This window comes from Cherax quadricarinatus, chromosome 4, assembly GCF_038502225.1.
Source record: "Cherax quadricarinatus isolate ZL_2023a chromosome 4, ASM3850222v1, whole genome shotgun sequence".
NCBI lineage: Eukaryota > Metazoa > Arthropoda > Malacostraca > Decapoda > Parastacidae > Cherax > Cherax quadricarinatus.
The window spans coordinates 8,953,784-8,972,731 of NC_091295.1; positions in this window are offsets into that span (position 1 = coordinate 8,953,784).

The following is an 18,948-nucleotide window of genomic DNA, read 5'->3' on the forward strand; positions in this document are numbered from 1 at the left end:
AATTTGTCTACCTCTCGGCCAAATGCATCCCTAAGTTGAATTGGAACTGGGTATAATTTTCGTTTGATAGGATTGTCCGTCACTAAGTCAATCTTATGGACTACCGTGGAGGTAACACCTGGAATATCAGTAAAGACGTCTGAAAAGTTACTCACACATTGAAGTAGTTCATGTCTCTTATGGTCATCCAAAGATTTATTAATATTAATGTTGGTTGCGTCCGAGTGGTCAAAAGTCACCAAGTCATGTAGTTCTTCATCATAGTCTAAGTTAGAGGTGTCAATTACGCACACCTTACATTCTTCAGTTGTCGTATCAAGTTCGTGTGGAAAAACTAAGTCAAAGTTATTAAGGCAGTTAACCGAATTTCTTCGGTAATATTTCTTAAGGATGTTGATATGATAAAATTTAGGTTTCCCCTTGACTTCTATGAGGTAGTCAACTTTCCCACAAATTTTTAATACTTTATATGGACCTTTCCATGCTACTAATAATTTATTTGACTTGATAGGCAAAAGTACAAGAACTTCATCTCCTACTTTAAAACTTCTCTGACTTTTGGAATCAAAATAGGTTTTGTACTGGTCCATTGACAAGCTTAGGTTTTTCGAAACTATGTCAGAGGTCTCCTCAAGTTTGGATCTAAGGTCAAGGAGAAACTGGTAAGAAGACTGAACCTCAGCACTCATCTCCTCATTAGTCCATAAGTCATGAAGGATGGACAATGGGCCTCTGGCCTGTCTACCATAGAGAAGTTCAAAAGGTGAAAACCCCAAAGAGTCACTGGGAACTTCCCTCAAGGCAAACAAAGCACAGGGTAGGTAACGATGCCACTCCTTAGGTTTAAGGGAGCAAAGTTTCCTTAAAATGGACTTGAGAATCGAATGCTGGCGCTCAATCCTCCCATTACAGCTGGGATGATAGGGTGTGGTGAAGAGAGGCTTCACTCCCAGAAGTTGGTATAGATGTTGCATTAAGTCAGATGTGAATTGTGTCCCACGGTCAGACAAAATTTCTCTAGGGATGCCCACTCTGGAGAAGATGGACAAAAGGGCTTCAGCCACCTCTGTAGTAGTTATGGTTTTTAAGGGTATGGCTTCAGGGAAACTCGAAGCATAATCAACTAATGTTAATATATATCTATGTCCCCCAGATGAAAGTGGAGATAAAGGACCAACGATGTCAATAGCTACTCTTTCAAAAGGTACCGTAAAGACTGGCATTTTGACCATAGGTACTCGCCTGGTACCTTGGGAGGATGACAGTTGGCAAACTTTACACGATGTACAATAGGTAGTGACATCTGAGGACATTTTTGGCCAAAAATAGGTTTCCCTAATTTTATTTAAGGTTTTACGATGCGAGAAATGTCCGGCCACTGGCAGGTCATGAGCCATTTTAAGAACAGTCTCTCTGCATTGACTTGGAACAACTAAGATGGAATAGTCTATCTCATCTGAATTTAATTTGAATACTGACTTGTACAAGATACCTTTTATATATTCAAATTTATATGAAAAGTTTTTCCTTTGGATAACTTGATTTTGTTTAGCGGCATTATGGCAATTCTGAAGAGAAGGGCAATTACGTTGTAAATTGACAAAGGAGTCCTTCGATATATCTAAAGGCTTAAAGTCAGGGAAAATCAAAGGATGGATAGTAGGAGAAGCCTGGGCTTTGGTCTGAGCCCTAGTCAAGACATTTATGGTATCGGAGGTGATATCTTCACTTTCATCTAATAAGTGAACCGGTGATCCTACTACCTCGCTTTCGAGAGTAGCATCACTGGTTTTTAATCCCACATGAATCTCACGAGACATTGTCTCATCTGAACTTTCGAGGGGCTTCTCTGACTCTACAGGAAGAGGATCTGAAACACTTATGTCCATCTTTGGTGATGAAAGGTCAACCTCAGAAGGAAGAATGGCACCTTTTACATTACCTATTAGTACGGAGCAAGAAGTGATGGGAGCTAGTACGGCTTCAGACCAACCTGTGAACCATTTAGACCTAATGTAACAACGGATGGTAGAAAAAGTGTCCGTACGGCCCAAGTAGTCTGAAAGTATAGCAGAGGAATGAGTTTCTTTAAGGTTAGGGAACAGCTTATCAGAAATGACTATACATGTGCATCCAGTGTCTCGTAAAATGGTAGATACATTAAGTCCATTAACTGTTCCTGAACAGAAGGGTGCTTGGTCATTACAGTCTTTAAAACATCTTCCAACTTTTTGGACCTTCTTAGAAGGACAATCTGGACGTTTATGTCCCTTAACACCACACAAATGACAAACAGGAATAAAAGAAGTCATTTTACTTTCCACTAGAGGCTTTGATTTCTTAAGGTCTGATGAACCCTTGCCCTTAGGGTTCGATCCCTTTAGGTCTTTATAGGAATTGTGAGCCTCAGCATACAGGTCAGCAGCCTCAGCAACTTCCTCAGCTTTAATCAGGTTACGTTCTCTAATGAATGTTCGTATCTGGTGAGGAAGAGCTGTCAGGAACTGGTCAGCAACCATGAAGTCTCTAAGAGATTCATAACTGTGATCAATTCCTGAACTCTCTATCCAAAAGTCGAACAAACGAAAGAGTGTTACCTGTAACTGCTGAAAGTTCTGGCCAGGCTGTAAGGTGGCATACCTGAAATCTTTCCTGTAAGAATTTGTGGTTTTTTGATATGCTTTAAGGATTGCCTTCTTCAGTAGGTTATAATTACATATGATATCCTGCGACAAAGTTGCATAGATATTCAAGGCTGTACCAGAAAATAACATTCCTAACCTGGTAGCCCAGGTGTCAGCAGGCCATTCACAGAGGGTAGCGGTATTTTCAAACCTGATAATGTATGAAGTTATGTCTTCCCCCTCTGTGAAGGGAGGTAAATTAGGTGTTGGAATATGTGCACTGACTGCACGTTGTTCCATTACTCCTTCCTCTAATTGTTGTTGTGTAAAAGTTAACTTTTTATTCTCTAATTCAAGGCGAGATTTTTCAAGCTCGCGATCCTTTTCTCTCTCTATTAACTCAAGTTCTCTAGCTTTTTCCTCACGTTCTCTAGCTTTTTCCTCAACTTCTCTATCCTTTGCTCTTTCCTCAAGTTCTCTTAATTTAACCTGTTCCTCACGTATCTTAGCTTGTTCCTCACGTATTTTAGCTTGTTCCTCACATTCCCTATTCTTTGCTCTTTCCTCAAGTTCTCTTAATTTAATTTGTTCTTCACGTACTCTAGCTCTCTCCTCACGATCAAGTCTATCACGCTTCTTTTTGTCTTCTCTCTCTCTTTCTAACTGTCTTTCTTGGATTTCTCTCTCAATTCTCTCTCTCTCTCTTTTCTCTTCTCTTTTGATTCTCTCTTTCTCCTTTTCTTCTTCTCTTTCTATTCTCTCTCTCTCCTTTTCTTCTTCTCTTTCCCTTTCTAACTGTCTTTCTTCTCTCTCAATTCTCTCTCTTTCAAGTCTTTCCTGGATCTTAGCACTAATGAAAGATTCTAAATTTTTCCCTGTTATTCCTAACTTACTTCCAGCATTCATCCAAAACTGGTATTCATCCATACTTGCAAGAATAACTTAAACTATCAGGGGAAATGAAACTGGTATTAAAGAAAACGGAGGGTTCAATTCCTGCTCCGCTCAAACTGTAAATAAACCAGAGGGCTCGATCCCTACTTCAATTAAACAATATGTATTAATTAAAACGAAGGGTTCTATGCCGGCTCCGAGCAAACAGTAAGTAGAATGGGGTCACTTGACCATCCAATCTTCTCACCAACAAATCAAGAGTGCCCTATGACAGTTCCCTTGATATAATAAAGAGCTCAATGAAACAAATTGTCACTGGAAAATCTCGGGTCCCTAGAGTCTAATCCTCCAAAGTGTTTCAAGCTCACACAAAAATAGATGGCAGAATTAACTAGTATTCCTGCCTTGACTTGACTTACAATAAATTGAGACTAACAATCACCAAATCTTTTAAATACCTGTACTGTAGTCCTACCATAGAGAATGATTACTCATGGCTGGTGGTAACCATCTGTGGTATGCGGCGTTGAAGTTCCAATGGTAGATTCGAGATGGAGTTGAATCTTGATTCAGTAGAGTTGATCCTGGCAAGGTCGCCACTTGTGAAGGCTTACTCAGCCCTGTAACAACTTCAGACAGTATTACCAAGGCTGGCTCCTCCTCAGGAAAATTAATGAATAGAAAAAGAAATAATAACAGACAAACATAAACACTTTATTATATAGAAAATATAAAATATAAAACACTTAAATATGAAATATTAATCCTACATTAAAGAAAATGAAAAATGAAAAATATAAATGATAACTGAATTCAATGCTAATTTAAAACTTGGGTGTCTGGTGTTGGTGACACTGTGTTGTTGAAATTGTAGCCGTTGCTGATGATAGGGGGGGGGGTCGCAGGTGTTGGTTACAACCCACCGGTTCGTTCTTCACAGTATAGCCGTGAGTATTATATCCCGATGACAGGAAAGCAGGTTCTTTACCACTGCAATGATGAGGGGTTACGTCCTGCAATTTCATACAGGTGCACAGGTAATTAAATCCAAAAAGGGGAAGTCTCAGGACGTTAGTCCATCTCCATCAGTTCTGCTCGTTGATTGGCAGGTGACCCTCTCTGTCATCCAAGAGTAGTGCTGGGAGCTGTGAGTCTAGTGATTACTGTTTGGACCGGAGCCCCACACGTCACCTTTCGGTGGGGGGGGGAAGAAGGAGGGGAATGGATAGTGGGAGCTAGACTGACCCTACCTTAAGAAGCAGCCGGCAATCAAACTATCACTTTAAGGGTGGGGGAAAAAAAGGCGGGGAATAACAAGGGAGCTTGACTTACCCTACCTTAACAAGTAGCCGTTTTGTCAAAACAATGAAACTATTGTTACTATATACTCCCTCTCTACTCCTATCTATTGAACTTTTCCCATCAGCCACCACTGGTAATATGGATGGAATTCCTGCCATCACTCCATAAACCATGAGAACCTAAAGTGAGAAACTTGTTATCTAATTAGTGAATCAGTCATCCAGTCTCACCCTTCATGGTAATGCCTCTCTCTTAGTCAATGGTTCTTTATCCAAAGAATTGTAGCTAGCCTCTCGTTCCTCGGAACAAACCCGATTCCAGATACGCTTCATGAGCCTAGTAAATTCGGAGAAAGAGTTCTAACCGGTAAACCAGCGGAAGGCCTCGGTTATATGACCAGAAACTCAAACAGTGGGTCATTTTACTAAGATCTCACCTAACCTAACCAAAATAATTTATAATTAAATATTTATAATTTTATTACAACTTTATTTATAAAAAAAATGTAATTATTTAGTATCTGAAATTTTAAAATTACGAAAAAGATAATTATAGATCAAAACAGACGTTTAACGAAAACCGAGAATTAATATTAATAAAGTTTAAAAAATTTAAACACAGGCGGGAGAGATACATGATTATATACACCTGGAAAATCCTAGAGGGAATAGTACCGAACTTGCACACGAAAATCACTCACTATGAAAGCAAAAGACTCGGCAGACGATGCAACATCCCCCCAATGAAAAGCAGGGGTGTCACTAGTACGTTAACAGACAACAGATCGATACCATGCCTAACCCTTCTAGGGTAGGGTAGGTGCCTGAGCCCGAGCCTTTAGTTCATAAGACTGTCATTCCCATTTTCCCCCTTGGGGCGGGGATGGCAGACCAGAGAGGCCTAGCTTGTGGCTAGGCCTGGGGACAGTTGGTCCCAAAGATGAGGAGGTACTTGTGCCTCCTCCTATGTGAGACTTAGGTCTCGGACACTCCCTAGAGAGGGAGCCAAGGCCGGGCCACCACTTGGAAACGGCCCGGGCCGAGAGAATACCGGCTAATCTTTAATAATAATAATAACAGACAACACAATAAGTGTCAGGGGCCCGAGACTGTTCAACTGCCTCCCAGCATACATAAGGGGGATTATCAATAGACTCCTGGCTGTCTTCAAGCAGGCACTGGACAAGCACCTAAGGTTGGTACCTGACCAGCCGGGCTGTGGTTCGTACGTTGGATTGCGTGCAGCCAGCAGTAACACCCTGGTTGATCAGGCCCTGATCCACCATGAGGCTTGATCACAGACCGGGCCGCGGGGGCGTTGACCCCCGGAACTCTCTCCAGGTAAACTCCAGGTAAGCACTAAAGTAATTATATATTTTAATATAAAATCTACACAGGTAATTAGTAATCACTGTCTTAATATTTTTCACCTTTGATATAATTTCCATGTTTCTAAATTATTTATTATTATTATTATTATTATTATTATTATTATTATTATTATTATTATTATTATTATTATTATTATTATTATTATTATTATAATTAATGTTATTAATTTTGTTGATAGAAATATTAGGTATGTATTTTATGACTCCTGTGTTGTCTTGAAAACCAGGTGTTACATGGATCCAACGATCAGGTCTAGTGTGATCTTGATCAGATTTAATGTGATCTTGATAATCAGAGTTAATGTGATCTTGATGATCAGATTTAATGTGATCTTGATAATCAGAGTTAATGTGATCTTGATGATCAGATCTGGTGTGATCTTCAATATTTTTGCTAATGTAAGCTCGACGACCTGGTCTGGTCTGACCTTCATTAGTAGAGCAGCATCCCAGCGCCACAGAGCCACAGATGAGCCATGTAACTGTATCCTGAGAGATGCTGATATCAACTTCTTCACCTCGTATCAGATACCTTTGAAGGAGGACGTCTTGATGCTGACGAAGGGGTCTTGGTCCAAGACATTGGAGCTACCCTACCTTTCATATCGACCCAGATCACCCCCGCTCACGCATTTCCCAGGCGCTGTAGGATGTAGCGATTATTGTTGAGTATACTGATAATGTAATAAGAAACGTCATTAATACAAGTGTCTGGTTTATACCACACTAGTGTTAGTGATACAAGTGTCAGGTTTATACCACACCAGTGTTAGTGATACAAGTGTCAGGTTTATACCACACCAGTGTTAGTGATACAAGTGTCTGGTTTATACCACACTAGTGTTAGTGATACAAGTGTCAGGTTTATACCACACCAGTGTTAGTGATACAAGTGTCAGGTTTATACCACACCAGTGTTAGTGATACAAGTGTCTGGTTTATACCACACCAGTGTTAGTGATACAAGTGTCAGGTTTATACCACACCAGTGTTAGTGATACAAGTGTCAGGTTTATACCACACTAGTGTTAGTGATACAAGTGTCAGGTTTATACCACACCAGTGTTAGTGATACAAGTGTCTGGTTTATATCACACCAGTGTTAGTGATACAAGTGTCAGGTTTATACCACACCAGTGTTAGTGATACAAGTGTCAGGTTTATACCACACCAGTGTAAGTGATACAAGTGTCAGGTTTATACCACACCAGTGTTAGTGATACAAGTGTCAGGTTTATACCACACCAGTGTTAGTGATACAAGTGTCTGGTTTATACCACACCAGTGTTAGTGATACAAGTGTCAGGTTTATACCACACCAGTGTTAGTGATACAAGTGTCAGGTTTATACCACACCAGTGCTAGTGATACAAGTGTCTGGTTTATACCACACCAGTGTTAGTGATACAAGTGTCAGGTTTATACCACACCAGTGCTAGTGATACAAGTGTCTGCTTTATATCACACCAGTGTTAGTGATACAAGTGTCAGGTTTATACCACACCAGTGTTAGTGATACAAGTGTCAGGTTTATACCACACCAGTGTTAGTGATACACGTGTCAGGTTTATATCACACCAGTGTTAGTGATACACGTGTCAGGTTTATATCACACCAGTGTTAGTGATACAAGTGTAAGGTTTATACCACACCAGTGTTAGTGATACAAGTGTCTGGTTTATATCACACCAGTGTTAGTGATACAAGTGTCAGGTTTATACCACACCAGTGTTAGTGATACAAGTGTCAGGTTTATACCACACCAGTGTTAGTGATACACGTGTCAGGTTTATATCACACCAGTGTTAGTGATACACGTGTCAGGTTTATATCACACCAGTGTTAGTGATACACGTGTCAGGTTTATATCACACCAGTGTTAGTGATACACGTGTCAGGTTTATATCACACCAGTGTTAGTGATACAAGTGTCAGGTTTATACCACACCAGTGTTAGTGATACACGTGTCAGGTTTATATCACACCAGTGTTAGTGATACACGTGTCAGGTTTATATCACACCAGTGTTAGTGATACACGTGTCAGGTTTATATCACACCAGTGTTAGTGATACAAGTGTCAGGTTTATATCACACCAGTGTTAGTGATACAAGTGTCAGGTTTATACCACACTAGTGTTAGTGATACAAGTGTCAGGTTTATACCACACCAGTGTTAGTGATACAAGTGTCAGGTTTATACCACACTAGTGTTAGTGATACAAGTGTCAGGTTTATACCACACCAGTGTTAGTGATACAAGTGTCAGGTTTATACCACACCAGTGTTAGTGATACAAGTGTCAGGTTTATACCACACCAGTGTTAGTGATACAAGTGTCTGGTTTATACCACACTAGTGTTAGTGATACAAGTGTCTGGTTTATACCACACCAGTGTTAGTGATACAAGTGTCTGGTTTATACCACACCAGTGTTAGTGATACAAGTGTCTGGTTTGTACCACACCAGTGTTAGTGATACAAGTGTCTGGTTTATACCACACTAGTGTTAGTGATACAAGTGTCAGGTTTATACCACACCAGTGTTAGTGATACAAGTGTCTGGTTTATACCACACCAGTGTTAGTGATACAAGTGTCAGGTTTATACCACACCAGTGTTAGTGATACAAGTGTCTGGTTTATACCACACCAGTGTTAGTGATACAAGTGTCTGGTTTATACCACACCAGTGTTAGTGATACAAGTGTCAGGTTTATACCACACCAGTGTTAGTGATACAAGTGTCTGGTTTATACCACACCAGTGTTAGTGATACAAGTGTCAGGTTTATATCACACCAGTGTTAGTGATACAAGTGTCTGGTTTATACCACACCAGTGTTAGTGATACAAGTGTCTGGTTTATACCACACCAGTGTTAGTGATACAAGTGTCAGGTTTATACCACACCAGTGTTAGTGATACACGTGTCAGGTTTATACCACACCAGTGTTAGTGATACAAGTGCCAGGTTTATACCACACCTGTGTTAGTGATACAAGTGTCAGGTTTATATCACACTAGTGTTAGTGATACAAGTGTCAGGTTTATACCACACTAGTGTTAGTGATACAAGTGTCAGGTTTATACCACACCAGTGTTAGTGATACACGTGTCAGGTTTATATCACACCAGTGTTAGTGATACACGTGTCAGGTTTATATCACACCAGTGTTAGTGATACACGTGTCAGGTTTATATCACACCAGTGTTAGTGATACAAGTGTCAGGTTTATATCACACCAGTGTTAGTGATACAAGTGTCAGGTTTATACCACACTAGTGTTAGTGATACAAGTGTCAGGTTTATACCACACCAGTGTTAGTGATACAAGTGTCAGGTTTATACCACACTAGTGTTAGTGATACAAGTGTCAGGTTTATACCACACCAGTGTTAGTGATACAAGTGTCAGGTTTATACCACACCAGTGTTAGTGATACAAGTGTCAGATTTATACCACACCAGTGTTAGTGATACAAGTGTCTGGTTTATACCACACTAGTGTTAGTGATACAAGTGTCTGGTTTATACCACACCAGTGTTAGTGATACAAGTGTCTGGTTTATACCACACCAGTGTTAGTGATACAAGTGTCTGGTTTGTACCACACCAGTGTTAGTGATACAAGTGTCTGGTTTATACCACACTAGTGTTAGTGATACAAGTGTCAGGTTTATACCACACCAGTGTTAGTGATACAAGTGTCTGGTTTATACCACACCAGTGTTAGTGATACAAGTGTCAGGTTTATACCACACCAGTGTTAGTGATACAAGTGTCTGGTTTATACCACACCAGTGTTAGTGATACAAGTGTCTGGTTTATACCACACCAGTGTTAGTGATACAAGTGTCAGGTTTATACCACACCAGTGTTAGTGATACAAGTGTCAGGTTTATACCACACCAGTGTTAGTGATACAAGTGTCTGGTTTATACCACACCAGTGTTAGTGATACAAGTGTCTGGTTTATACCACACCAGTGTTAGTGATACAAGTGTCTGGTTTATACCACACCAGTGTTAGTGATACAAGTGTCAGGTTTATACCACACCAGTGTTAGTGATACAAGTGTCAGGTTTATACCACACCAGTGTTAGTGATACAAGTGTCAGGTTTATACCACACCAGTGTTAGTGATACAAGTGTCAGGTTTATACCACACCAGTGTTAGTGATACAAGTGTCAGGTTTATACCACACCAGTGTTAGTGATACAAGTGTCAGGTTTATACCACACCAGTGTTAGTGATACAAGTGTCTGGTTTATACCACACCAGTGTTAGTGATACAAGTGTCTGGTTTATACCACACCAGTGTTAGTGATACAAGTGTCTGGTTTATACCACACCAGTGTTAGTGATACAAGTGTCTGGTTTATACCACACCAGTGTTAGTGATACAAGTGTCTGGTTTATACCACACCAGTGTTAGTGATACAAGTGTCTGGTTTATACCACACCAGTGTTAGTGATACAAGTGTCAGGTTTATACCACACCAGTGTTAGTTAGTGTCAGGTTTATACAAGTGTCAAGTGTCTGGTTTATACCACACCAGTGTTAGTGATACAAGTGTCAGGTTTATACCACACCACTGTTAGTAATACAAGTGTCAGGTTTATACCACACCAGTGTTAGTGATACAAGTGTCAGGTTTATACCACACTAGTGTTAGTGATACAAGTGCCAGGTTTATACCACACCAGTGTTAGTGATACAAGTGTCAGGTTTATACCACACTAGTGTTAGTGATACAAGTGTCTGGTTTATACCACACCAGTGTTAGTGATACAAGTGTCTGGTTTATACCACACCAGTGTTAGTGATACAAGTGTCTGGTTTATACCACACCAGTGTTAGTGATACAAGTGTCTGGTTTATACCACACCAGTGTTAGTGATACAAGTGTCAGGTTTATACCACACCAGTGTTAGTGATACAAGTGTCTGGTTTATACCACACCAGTGTTAGTGATACAAGTGTCTGGTTTATACCACACCAGTGTTAGTGATACAAGTGTCTGGTTTATACCACACCAGTGTTAGTGATACAAGTGTCTGGTTTATACCACACCAGTGTTAGTGATACAAGTGTCTGGTTTATACCACACCAGTGTTAGTGATACAAGTGTCTGGTTTATACCACACCAGTGTTAGTGATACAAGTGTCAGGTTTATACCACACCAGTGTTAGTGATACAAGTGTCTGGTTTATACCACACCAGTGTTAGTGATACAAGTGTCTGGTTTATACCACACCAGTGTTAGTGATACAAGTGTCAGGTTTATACCACACCAGTGTTAGTGATACAAGTGTCTGGTTTATACCACACCAGTGTTAGTGATACAAGTGTCTGGTTTATACCACACCAGTGTTAGTGATACAAGTGTCTGGTTTATACCACACCAGTGTTAGTGATACAAGTGTCAGGTTTATACCACACCAGTGTTAGTGATACAAGTGTCTGGTTTATACCACACCAGTGTTAGTGATACAAGTGTCTGGTTTATACCACACCAGTGTTAGTGATACAAGTGTCTGGTTTATACCACACCAGTGTTAGTGATACAAGTGTCTGGTTTATACCACACCAGTGTTAGTGATACAAGTGTCTGGTTTATACCACACCAGTGTTAGTGATACAAGTGTCTGGTTTATACCACACCAGTGTTAGTGATACAAGTGTCTGGTTTATACCACACCAGTGTTAGTGATACAAGTGTCTGGTTTATACCACACCAGTGTTAGTGATACAAGTGTCTGGTTTATACCACACCAGTGTTAGTGATACAAGTGTCTGGTTTATACCACACCAGTGTTAGTGATACAAGTGTCTGGTTTATACCACACCAGTGTTAGTGATACAAGTGTCAGGTTTATACCACACCAGTGTTAGTGATACAAGTGTCAGGTTTATACCACACCAGTGTTAGTGATACAAGTGTCTGGTTTATACCACACCAGTGTTAGTGATACAAGTGTCAGGTTTATACCACACCAGTGTTAGTGATACAAGTGTCAGGTTTATACCACACCAGTGTTAGTGATACAAGTGTCTGGTTTATACCACACCAGTGTTAGTGATACAAGTGTCTGGTTTATACCACACCAGTGTTAGTGATACAAGTGTCAGGTTTATACCACACCAGTGTTAGTGATACAAGTGTCTGGTTTATACCACACCAGTGTTAGTGATACAAGTGTCTGGTTTATACCACACCAGTGTTAGTGATACAAGTGTCAGGTTTATACCACACCAGTGTTAGTGATACAAGTGTCTGGTTTATACCACACCAGTGTTAGTGATACAAGTGTCTGGTTTATACCACACCAGTGTTAGTGATACAAGTGTCAGGTTTATACCACACCAGTGTTAGTGATACAAGTGTCAGGTTTATACCACACCAGTGTTAGTGATACAAGTGTCAGGTTTATACCACACCAGTGTTAGTGATACAAGTGTCTGGTTTATACCACACCAGTGTTAGTGATACAAGTGTCTGGTTTATACCACACCAGTGTTAGTGATACAAGTGTCTGGTTTATACCACACCAGTGTTAGTGATACAAGTGTCTGGTTTATACCACACCAGTGTTAGTGATACAAGTGTCTGGTTTATACCACACCAGTGTTAGTGATACAAGTGTCTGGTTTATACCACACCAGTGTTAGTGATACAAGTGTCTGGTTTATACCACACCAGTGTTAGTGATACAAGTGTCTGGTTTATACCACACCAGTGTTAGTGATACAAGTGTCAGGTTTATACCACACCAGTGTTAGTGATACAAGTGTCTGGTTTATACCACACCAGTGTTAGTGATACAAGTGTCTGGTTTATACCACACCAGTGTTAGTGATACAAGTGTCTGGTTTATACCACACCAGTGTTAGTGATACAAGTGTCAGGTTTATACCACACCAGTGTTAGTGATACAAGTGTCTGGTTTATACCACACCAGTGTTAGTGATACAAGTGTCAGGTTTATACCACACCAGTGTTAGTGATACAAGTGTCAGGTTTATACCACACCAGTGTTAGTGATACAAGTGTCAGGTTTATACTAGTGTTAGTGATACAACACCACAGTGTTAGTGATACAAGTGTCTGGTTTATAGCACACTAGTGTTAGTGATACAAGTGTCTGGTTTATACCACACCAGTGTTAGTGATACAAGTGTCAGGTTTATACCACACTAGTGTTAGTGATACAAGTGTCTGGTTTATAGCACACCAGTGTTAGTGATACAAGTGTCTGGTTTATAGCACACCAGTGTTAGTGATACAAGTGTCTGGTTTATACCACACCAGTGTTAGTGATACAAGTGTCTGGTTTATACCACACCAGTGTTAGTGATACAAGTGTCAAGTCTGGTTTATACCACACCAGTGTTAGTGATACAAGTGTGGTTTATCTGGTTTATACCACACCAGTGTTAGTGATACAAGTGTCTGGTTTATACCACACCAGTGTTAGTGATACAAGTGTCAGGTTTATACCACACCAGTGTTAGTGATACAAGTGTCTGGTTTATACCACACCAGTGTTAGTGATACAAGTGTCTGGTTTATACCACACCAGTGTTAGTGATACAAGTGTCTGGTTTATACCACACCAGTGTTAGTGATACAAGTGTCTGGTTTATACCACACCAGTGTTAGTGATACAAGTGTCTGGTTTATACCACACCAGTGTTAGTGATACAAGTGTCTGGTTTATACCACACCAGTGTTAGTGATACAAGTGTCTGGTTTATACCACACCAGTGTTAGTGATACAAGTGTCTGGTTTATACCACACCAGTGTTAGTGATACAAGTGTCTGGTTTATACCACACCAGTGTTAGTGATACAAGTGTCTGGTTTATACCACACCAGTGTTAGTGATACAAGTGTCTGGTTTATACCACACCAGTGTTAGTGATACAAGTGTCTGGTTTATACCACACCAGTGTTAGTGATACAAGTGTCTGGTTTATACCACACCAGTGTTAGTGATACAAGTGTGGTTTATACCACACCAGTGTTAGTGATACAAGTGTGGTTTATACCACACCAGTGTTAGTGATACAAGTGCCAGGTTTATACCACACCAGTGTTAGTGATACAAGTGTCTGGTTTATACCACACCAGTGTTAGTGATACAAGTGTCTGGTTTATACCACACCAGTGTTAGTGATACAAGTGTCTGGTTTATACCACACCAGTGTTAGTGATACAAGTGTCTGGTTTATACCACACCAGTGTTAGTGATACAAGTGTCTGGTTTATACCACACCAGTGTTAGTGATACAAGTGTCTGGTTTATACCACACCAGTGTTAGTGATACAAGTGTCTGGTTTATACCACACCAGTGTTAGTGATACAAGTGTCAGGTTTATACCACACCAGTGTTAGTGATACAAGTGTGGTTTATACCACACCAGTGTTAGTGTGTCTGGTTTATACCACACCAGTGTTAGTGATACAAGTGTCTGGTTTATACCACACCAGTGTTAGTGATACAAGTGTCAGGTTTATACCACACCAGTGTTAGTGATACAAGTGTCTGGTTTATACCACACCAGTGTTAGTGATACAAGTGTCTGGTTTATACCACACCAGTGTTAGTGATACAAGTGTCTGGTTTATACCACACCAGTGTTAGTAATACAAGTGTCTGGTTTATACCACACCAGTGTTAGTGATACAAGTGTCAGGTTTATACCACACTAGTGTTAGTGATACAAGTGTCAGGTTTGTACCACACCAGTGTTAGTGATACAAGTGTCTGGTTTATACCACACCAGTGTTAGTGATACAAGTGTCTGGTTTATACCACACCAGTGTTAGTGATACAAGTGTCTGGTTTATACCACACCAGTGTTAGTGATACAAGTGTCTGGTTTATACCACACCAGTGTTAGTGATACAAGTGTCTGGTTTATACCACACCAGTGTTAGTGATACAAGTGCCAGGTTTATACCACACCAGTGTTAGTGATACAAGTCTGTTTATACCACACCACTGTTAGTAATACAAGTGTCAGGTATATACCACACCAGTGTTAGTGATACAAGTGTCAGGTTTATACCACACCAGTGTTAGTGATACAAGTGTCTGGTTTATACCACACCAGTGTTAGTGATACAAGTGTCTGGTTTATACCACACCAGTGTTAGTGATACAAGTGTCTGGTTTATACCACACCAGTGTTAGTGATACAAGTGTCTGGTTTATACCACACCAGTGTTAGTGATACAAGTGTCTGGTTTATACCACACCAGTGTTAGTGATACAAGTGTCTGGTTTATACCACACCAGTGTTAGTGATACAAGTGTCAGGTTTATACCACACCAGTGTTAGTGATACAAGTGTCTGGTTTATACCACACCACTGTTAGTAATACAAGTGTCAGGTTTATACCACACCAGTGTTAGTGATACAAGTGTCAGGTTTATACCACACTAGTGTTAGTGATACAAGTGTCTGGTTTATACCACACCAGTGTTAGTGATACAAGTGTCAGGTTTATACCACCCTAGTGTTAGTGATACAAGTGCCAGGTTTATACCACACCAGTGTTAGTGATACAAGTGTCTGGTTTATACCACACCAGTGTTAGTGATACAAGTGTCTGGTTTATACCACACCAGTGTTAGTGATACAAGTGTCTGGTTTATACCACACCAGTGTTAGTGATACAAGTGTCTGGTTTATACCACACCAGTGTTAGTGATACAAGTGTCAGGTTTATACCACACCAGTGTTAGTGATACAAGTGTCTGGTTTATACCACACCAGTGTTAGTGATACAAGTGTCTGGTTTATACCACACCAGTGTTAGTGATACAAGTGTCTGGTTTATACCACACCAGTGTTAGTGATACAAGTGTCTGGTTTATACCACACCAGTGTTAGTGATACAAGTGTCTGGTTTATACCACACCAGTGTTAGTGATACAAGTGTCTGGTTTATACCACACCAGTGTTAGTGATACAAGTGTCAGGTTTATACCACACCAGTGTTAGTGATACAAGTGTCTGGTTTATACCACACCAGTGTTAGTGATACAAGTGTCTGGTTTATACCACACCAGTGTTAGTGATACAAGTGTCAGGTTTATACCACACCAGTGTTAGTGATACAAGTGTCTGGTTTATACCACACCAGTGTTAGTGATACAAGTGTCTGGTTTATACCACACCAGTGTTAGTGATACAAGTGTCTGGTTTATACCACACCAGTGTTAGTGATACAAGTGTCAGGTTTATACCACACCAGTGTTAGTGATACAAGTGTCTGGTTTATACCACACCAGTGTTAGTGATACAAGTGTCTGGTTTATACCACACCAGTGTTAGTGATACAAGTGTCTGGTTTATACCACACCAGTGTTAGTGATACAAGTGTTTTGTTTATACCACACCAGTGTTAGTGATACAAGTGTCTGGTTTATACCACACCAGTGTTAGTGATACAAGTGTCTGGTTTATACCACACCAGTGTTAGTGATACAAGTGTCAGGTTTATACCACACCAGTGTTAGTGATACAAGTGTCTGGTTTATACCACACCAGTGTTAGTGATACAAGTGTCTGGTTTATACCACACCAGTGTTAGTGATACAAGTGTCTGGTTTATACCACACCAGTGTTAGTGATACAAGTGTCTGGTTTATACCACACCAGTGTTAGTGATACAAGTGCCAGGTTTATACCACACTAGTGTTAGTGATACAAGTGCCAGGTTTATACCACACTAGTGTTAGTGATACAAGTGTCTGGTTTATACCACACTAGTGTTAGTGATACAAGTGCCAGGTTTATACCACACTAGTGTCAATAATACAAGTATTTACCATCCCGAGACTGCGGGTTCCTTAACATCGTTGCGACTTATCTATATTTTTTAGCTTTCATCTATATCCCTCGTCCATGTACCTCGCTTGTCTCTGAATATGTTTGACCAAGTGTGAAGTATAGGTTGGTTGATGTGTGCGTGTGTTAGTTACCATTTTGTCTTAGGCACATGTCGATTAGGCACTGTGTGTGTGTGTGTTTGTGTGTGTGTGTGTGTGTGTGTGTGTGCGTGTGTGTGTGTGTGTGTGTGTGTGTGTGTGTGTGTGTGTGTGTGTGTGTGTGTGTGTGTGTGTGTGTGTGTGTGTGTGTGTGTGTGTGTACTCAGCAAGTTGTGGTTGCCTCTTCACTGGCAGTTACCTGGTCACTCTTCCTGCTCCATGAGCTTTGTCATACCTCTTCTTAAAGCTATGTATGGATCCTGCCTCCACTACATTACATCCCAGACTAATCCACTTCCTGACAACTCTGTGACTGAAGAAATACTTCCTAACATCCCTGTGATTCATCTGAGTCTTCAACTTCCAACTGTGACTCCTTGTTGCTATGTCCCATCTCTGGAACATCCCGTCTCTGTCCACCTTGTCGATTCCTCTCAGTATTTTATGTCGTTATCATATTCCCCCCTATCTCTCCTGTCCTCCAGTGTCGTCAGGTCGATTTCACTTCACCTCTCCTCGTAGGACTTGCCCCTTAGCTCCGGGACTAGTCTTGTTGCAAACCTTTGCACTTTTTCTAGTTTCCTTACGTGCTTGGCTAGTTGTGGATTCCAAACTGGTGCTGCATACTCCAATATGGGCCTAACGTACACAGTGTACAGGGTCCTGAACGATTCCTTATTAAGATGTCTGAATGCTGTTCTGAGGTTTGCTAGGCGCCCATATGCTTCAGCAGTTATTTGGTTGATGTGCGCCTCAGATGTGCCCGTTGTATACTCACCCCGAGGTCATTTTCCTTGAGTGAGGCTTGCAGTGTGTGTGTGTGTGTGTGTGTGTGTGTAGTTCTCACTATCACGCCTGTTATTATGGCTGATCTGGTGGCTGGAGATTAATAAGTGAAAATTTGAATAATGAAAGAGAGGAAGCATTGTGTATCAAGTGTGGGCGCTGGGGCATGGGCGGCCAGTGGGCGTGGTGTGTGTGTGTGTGGGTGTGGGTAGCATTATACCGCAAAGCGATCTTCCCTCTTTCCTTCTCTCCCTCCTTCCCTCTCACCAGGCCTCTCTCAACACTTCATTTGACTTGCAAATACATTTAGCTTGGTAGGCAGTTATCCTCAGATACCTACAATAGAATGTAAAATGTTCCGCTTAACTTCACGCTTGCTCTGTTCCAGCCTCGTCTCTACTGCTACATCACCATTCTTCCCTTCACGCGTGTTCTGCTCCAGCCTCCGTCTCTACTGCTACATCACCATTCTTCCCTTCACGCTTGTTCTGCTCCAGCCTCCGTCTCTACTGCTACATCACCATTCTTCCCTTCACGCTTGTTCTGCTCCAGCCTCCGTCTCTACTGCTGCATCACCATTCTTCCCTTCACGCGTGTTCTGCTCCAGCCTCCGTCTCTACTGCTATATCACCATTCTTCCCTTCACGCGTGTTCTGCTCCAGCCTCGTCTCTACTGCTGCATCACCATTCTCACCGCCGTCCCTTCATCATTCCCCACTAATTTTCCTCCTCATTTTCTTTCTGCTGTACAGGTTGCTAATCACGCACAAGAGAGTAATTTCTAGTGGCCATGATAACTCTTTGACGAAGGTTCAGACCGAGAAAGTACAATGTCGACCCAGAAGAATCTAAATCCTCCACTATTCCATTTTCACTCTTTTTCCCTTATACTTCCTTCCTGTCTCCTCACCCATTCCTCTTTTCCCCCCTTGGCCCCTCCTCAGC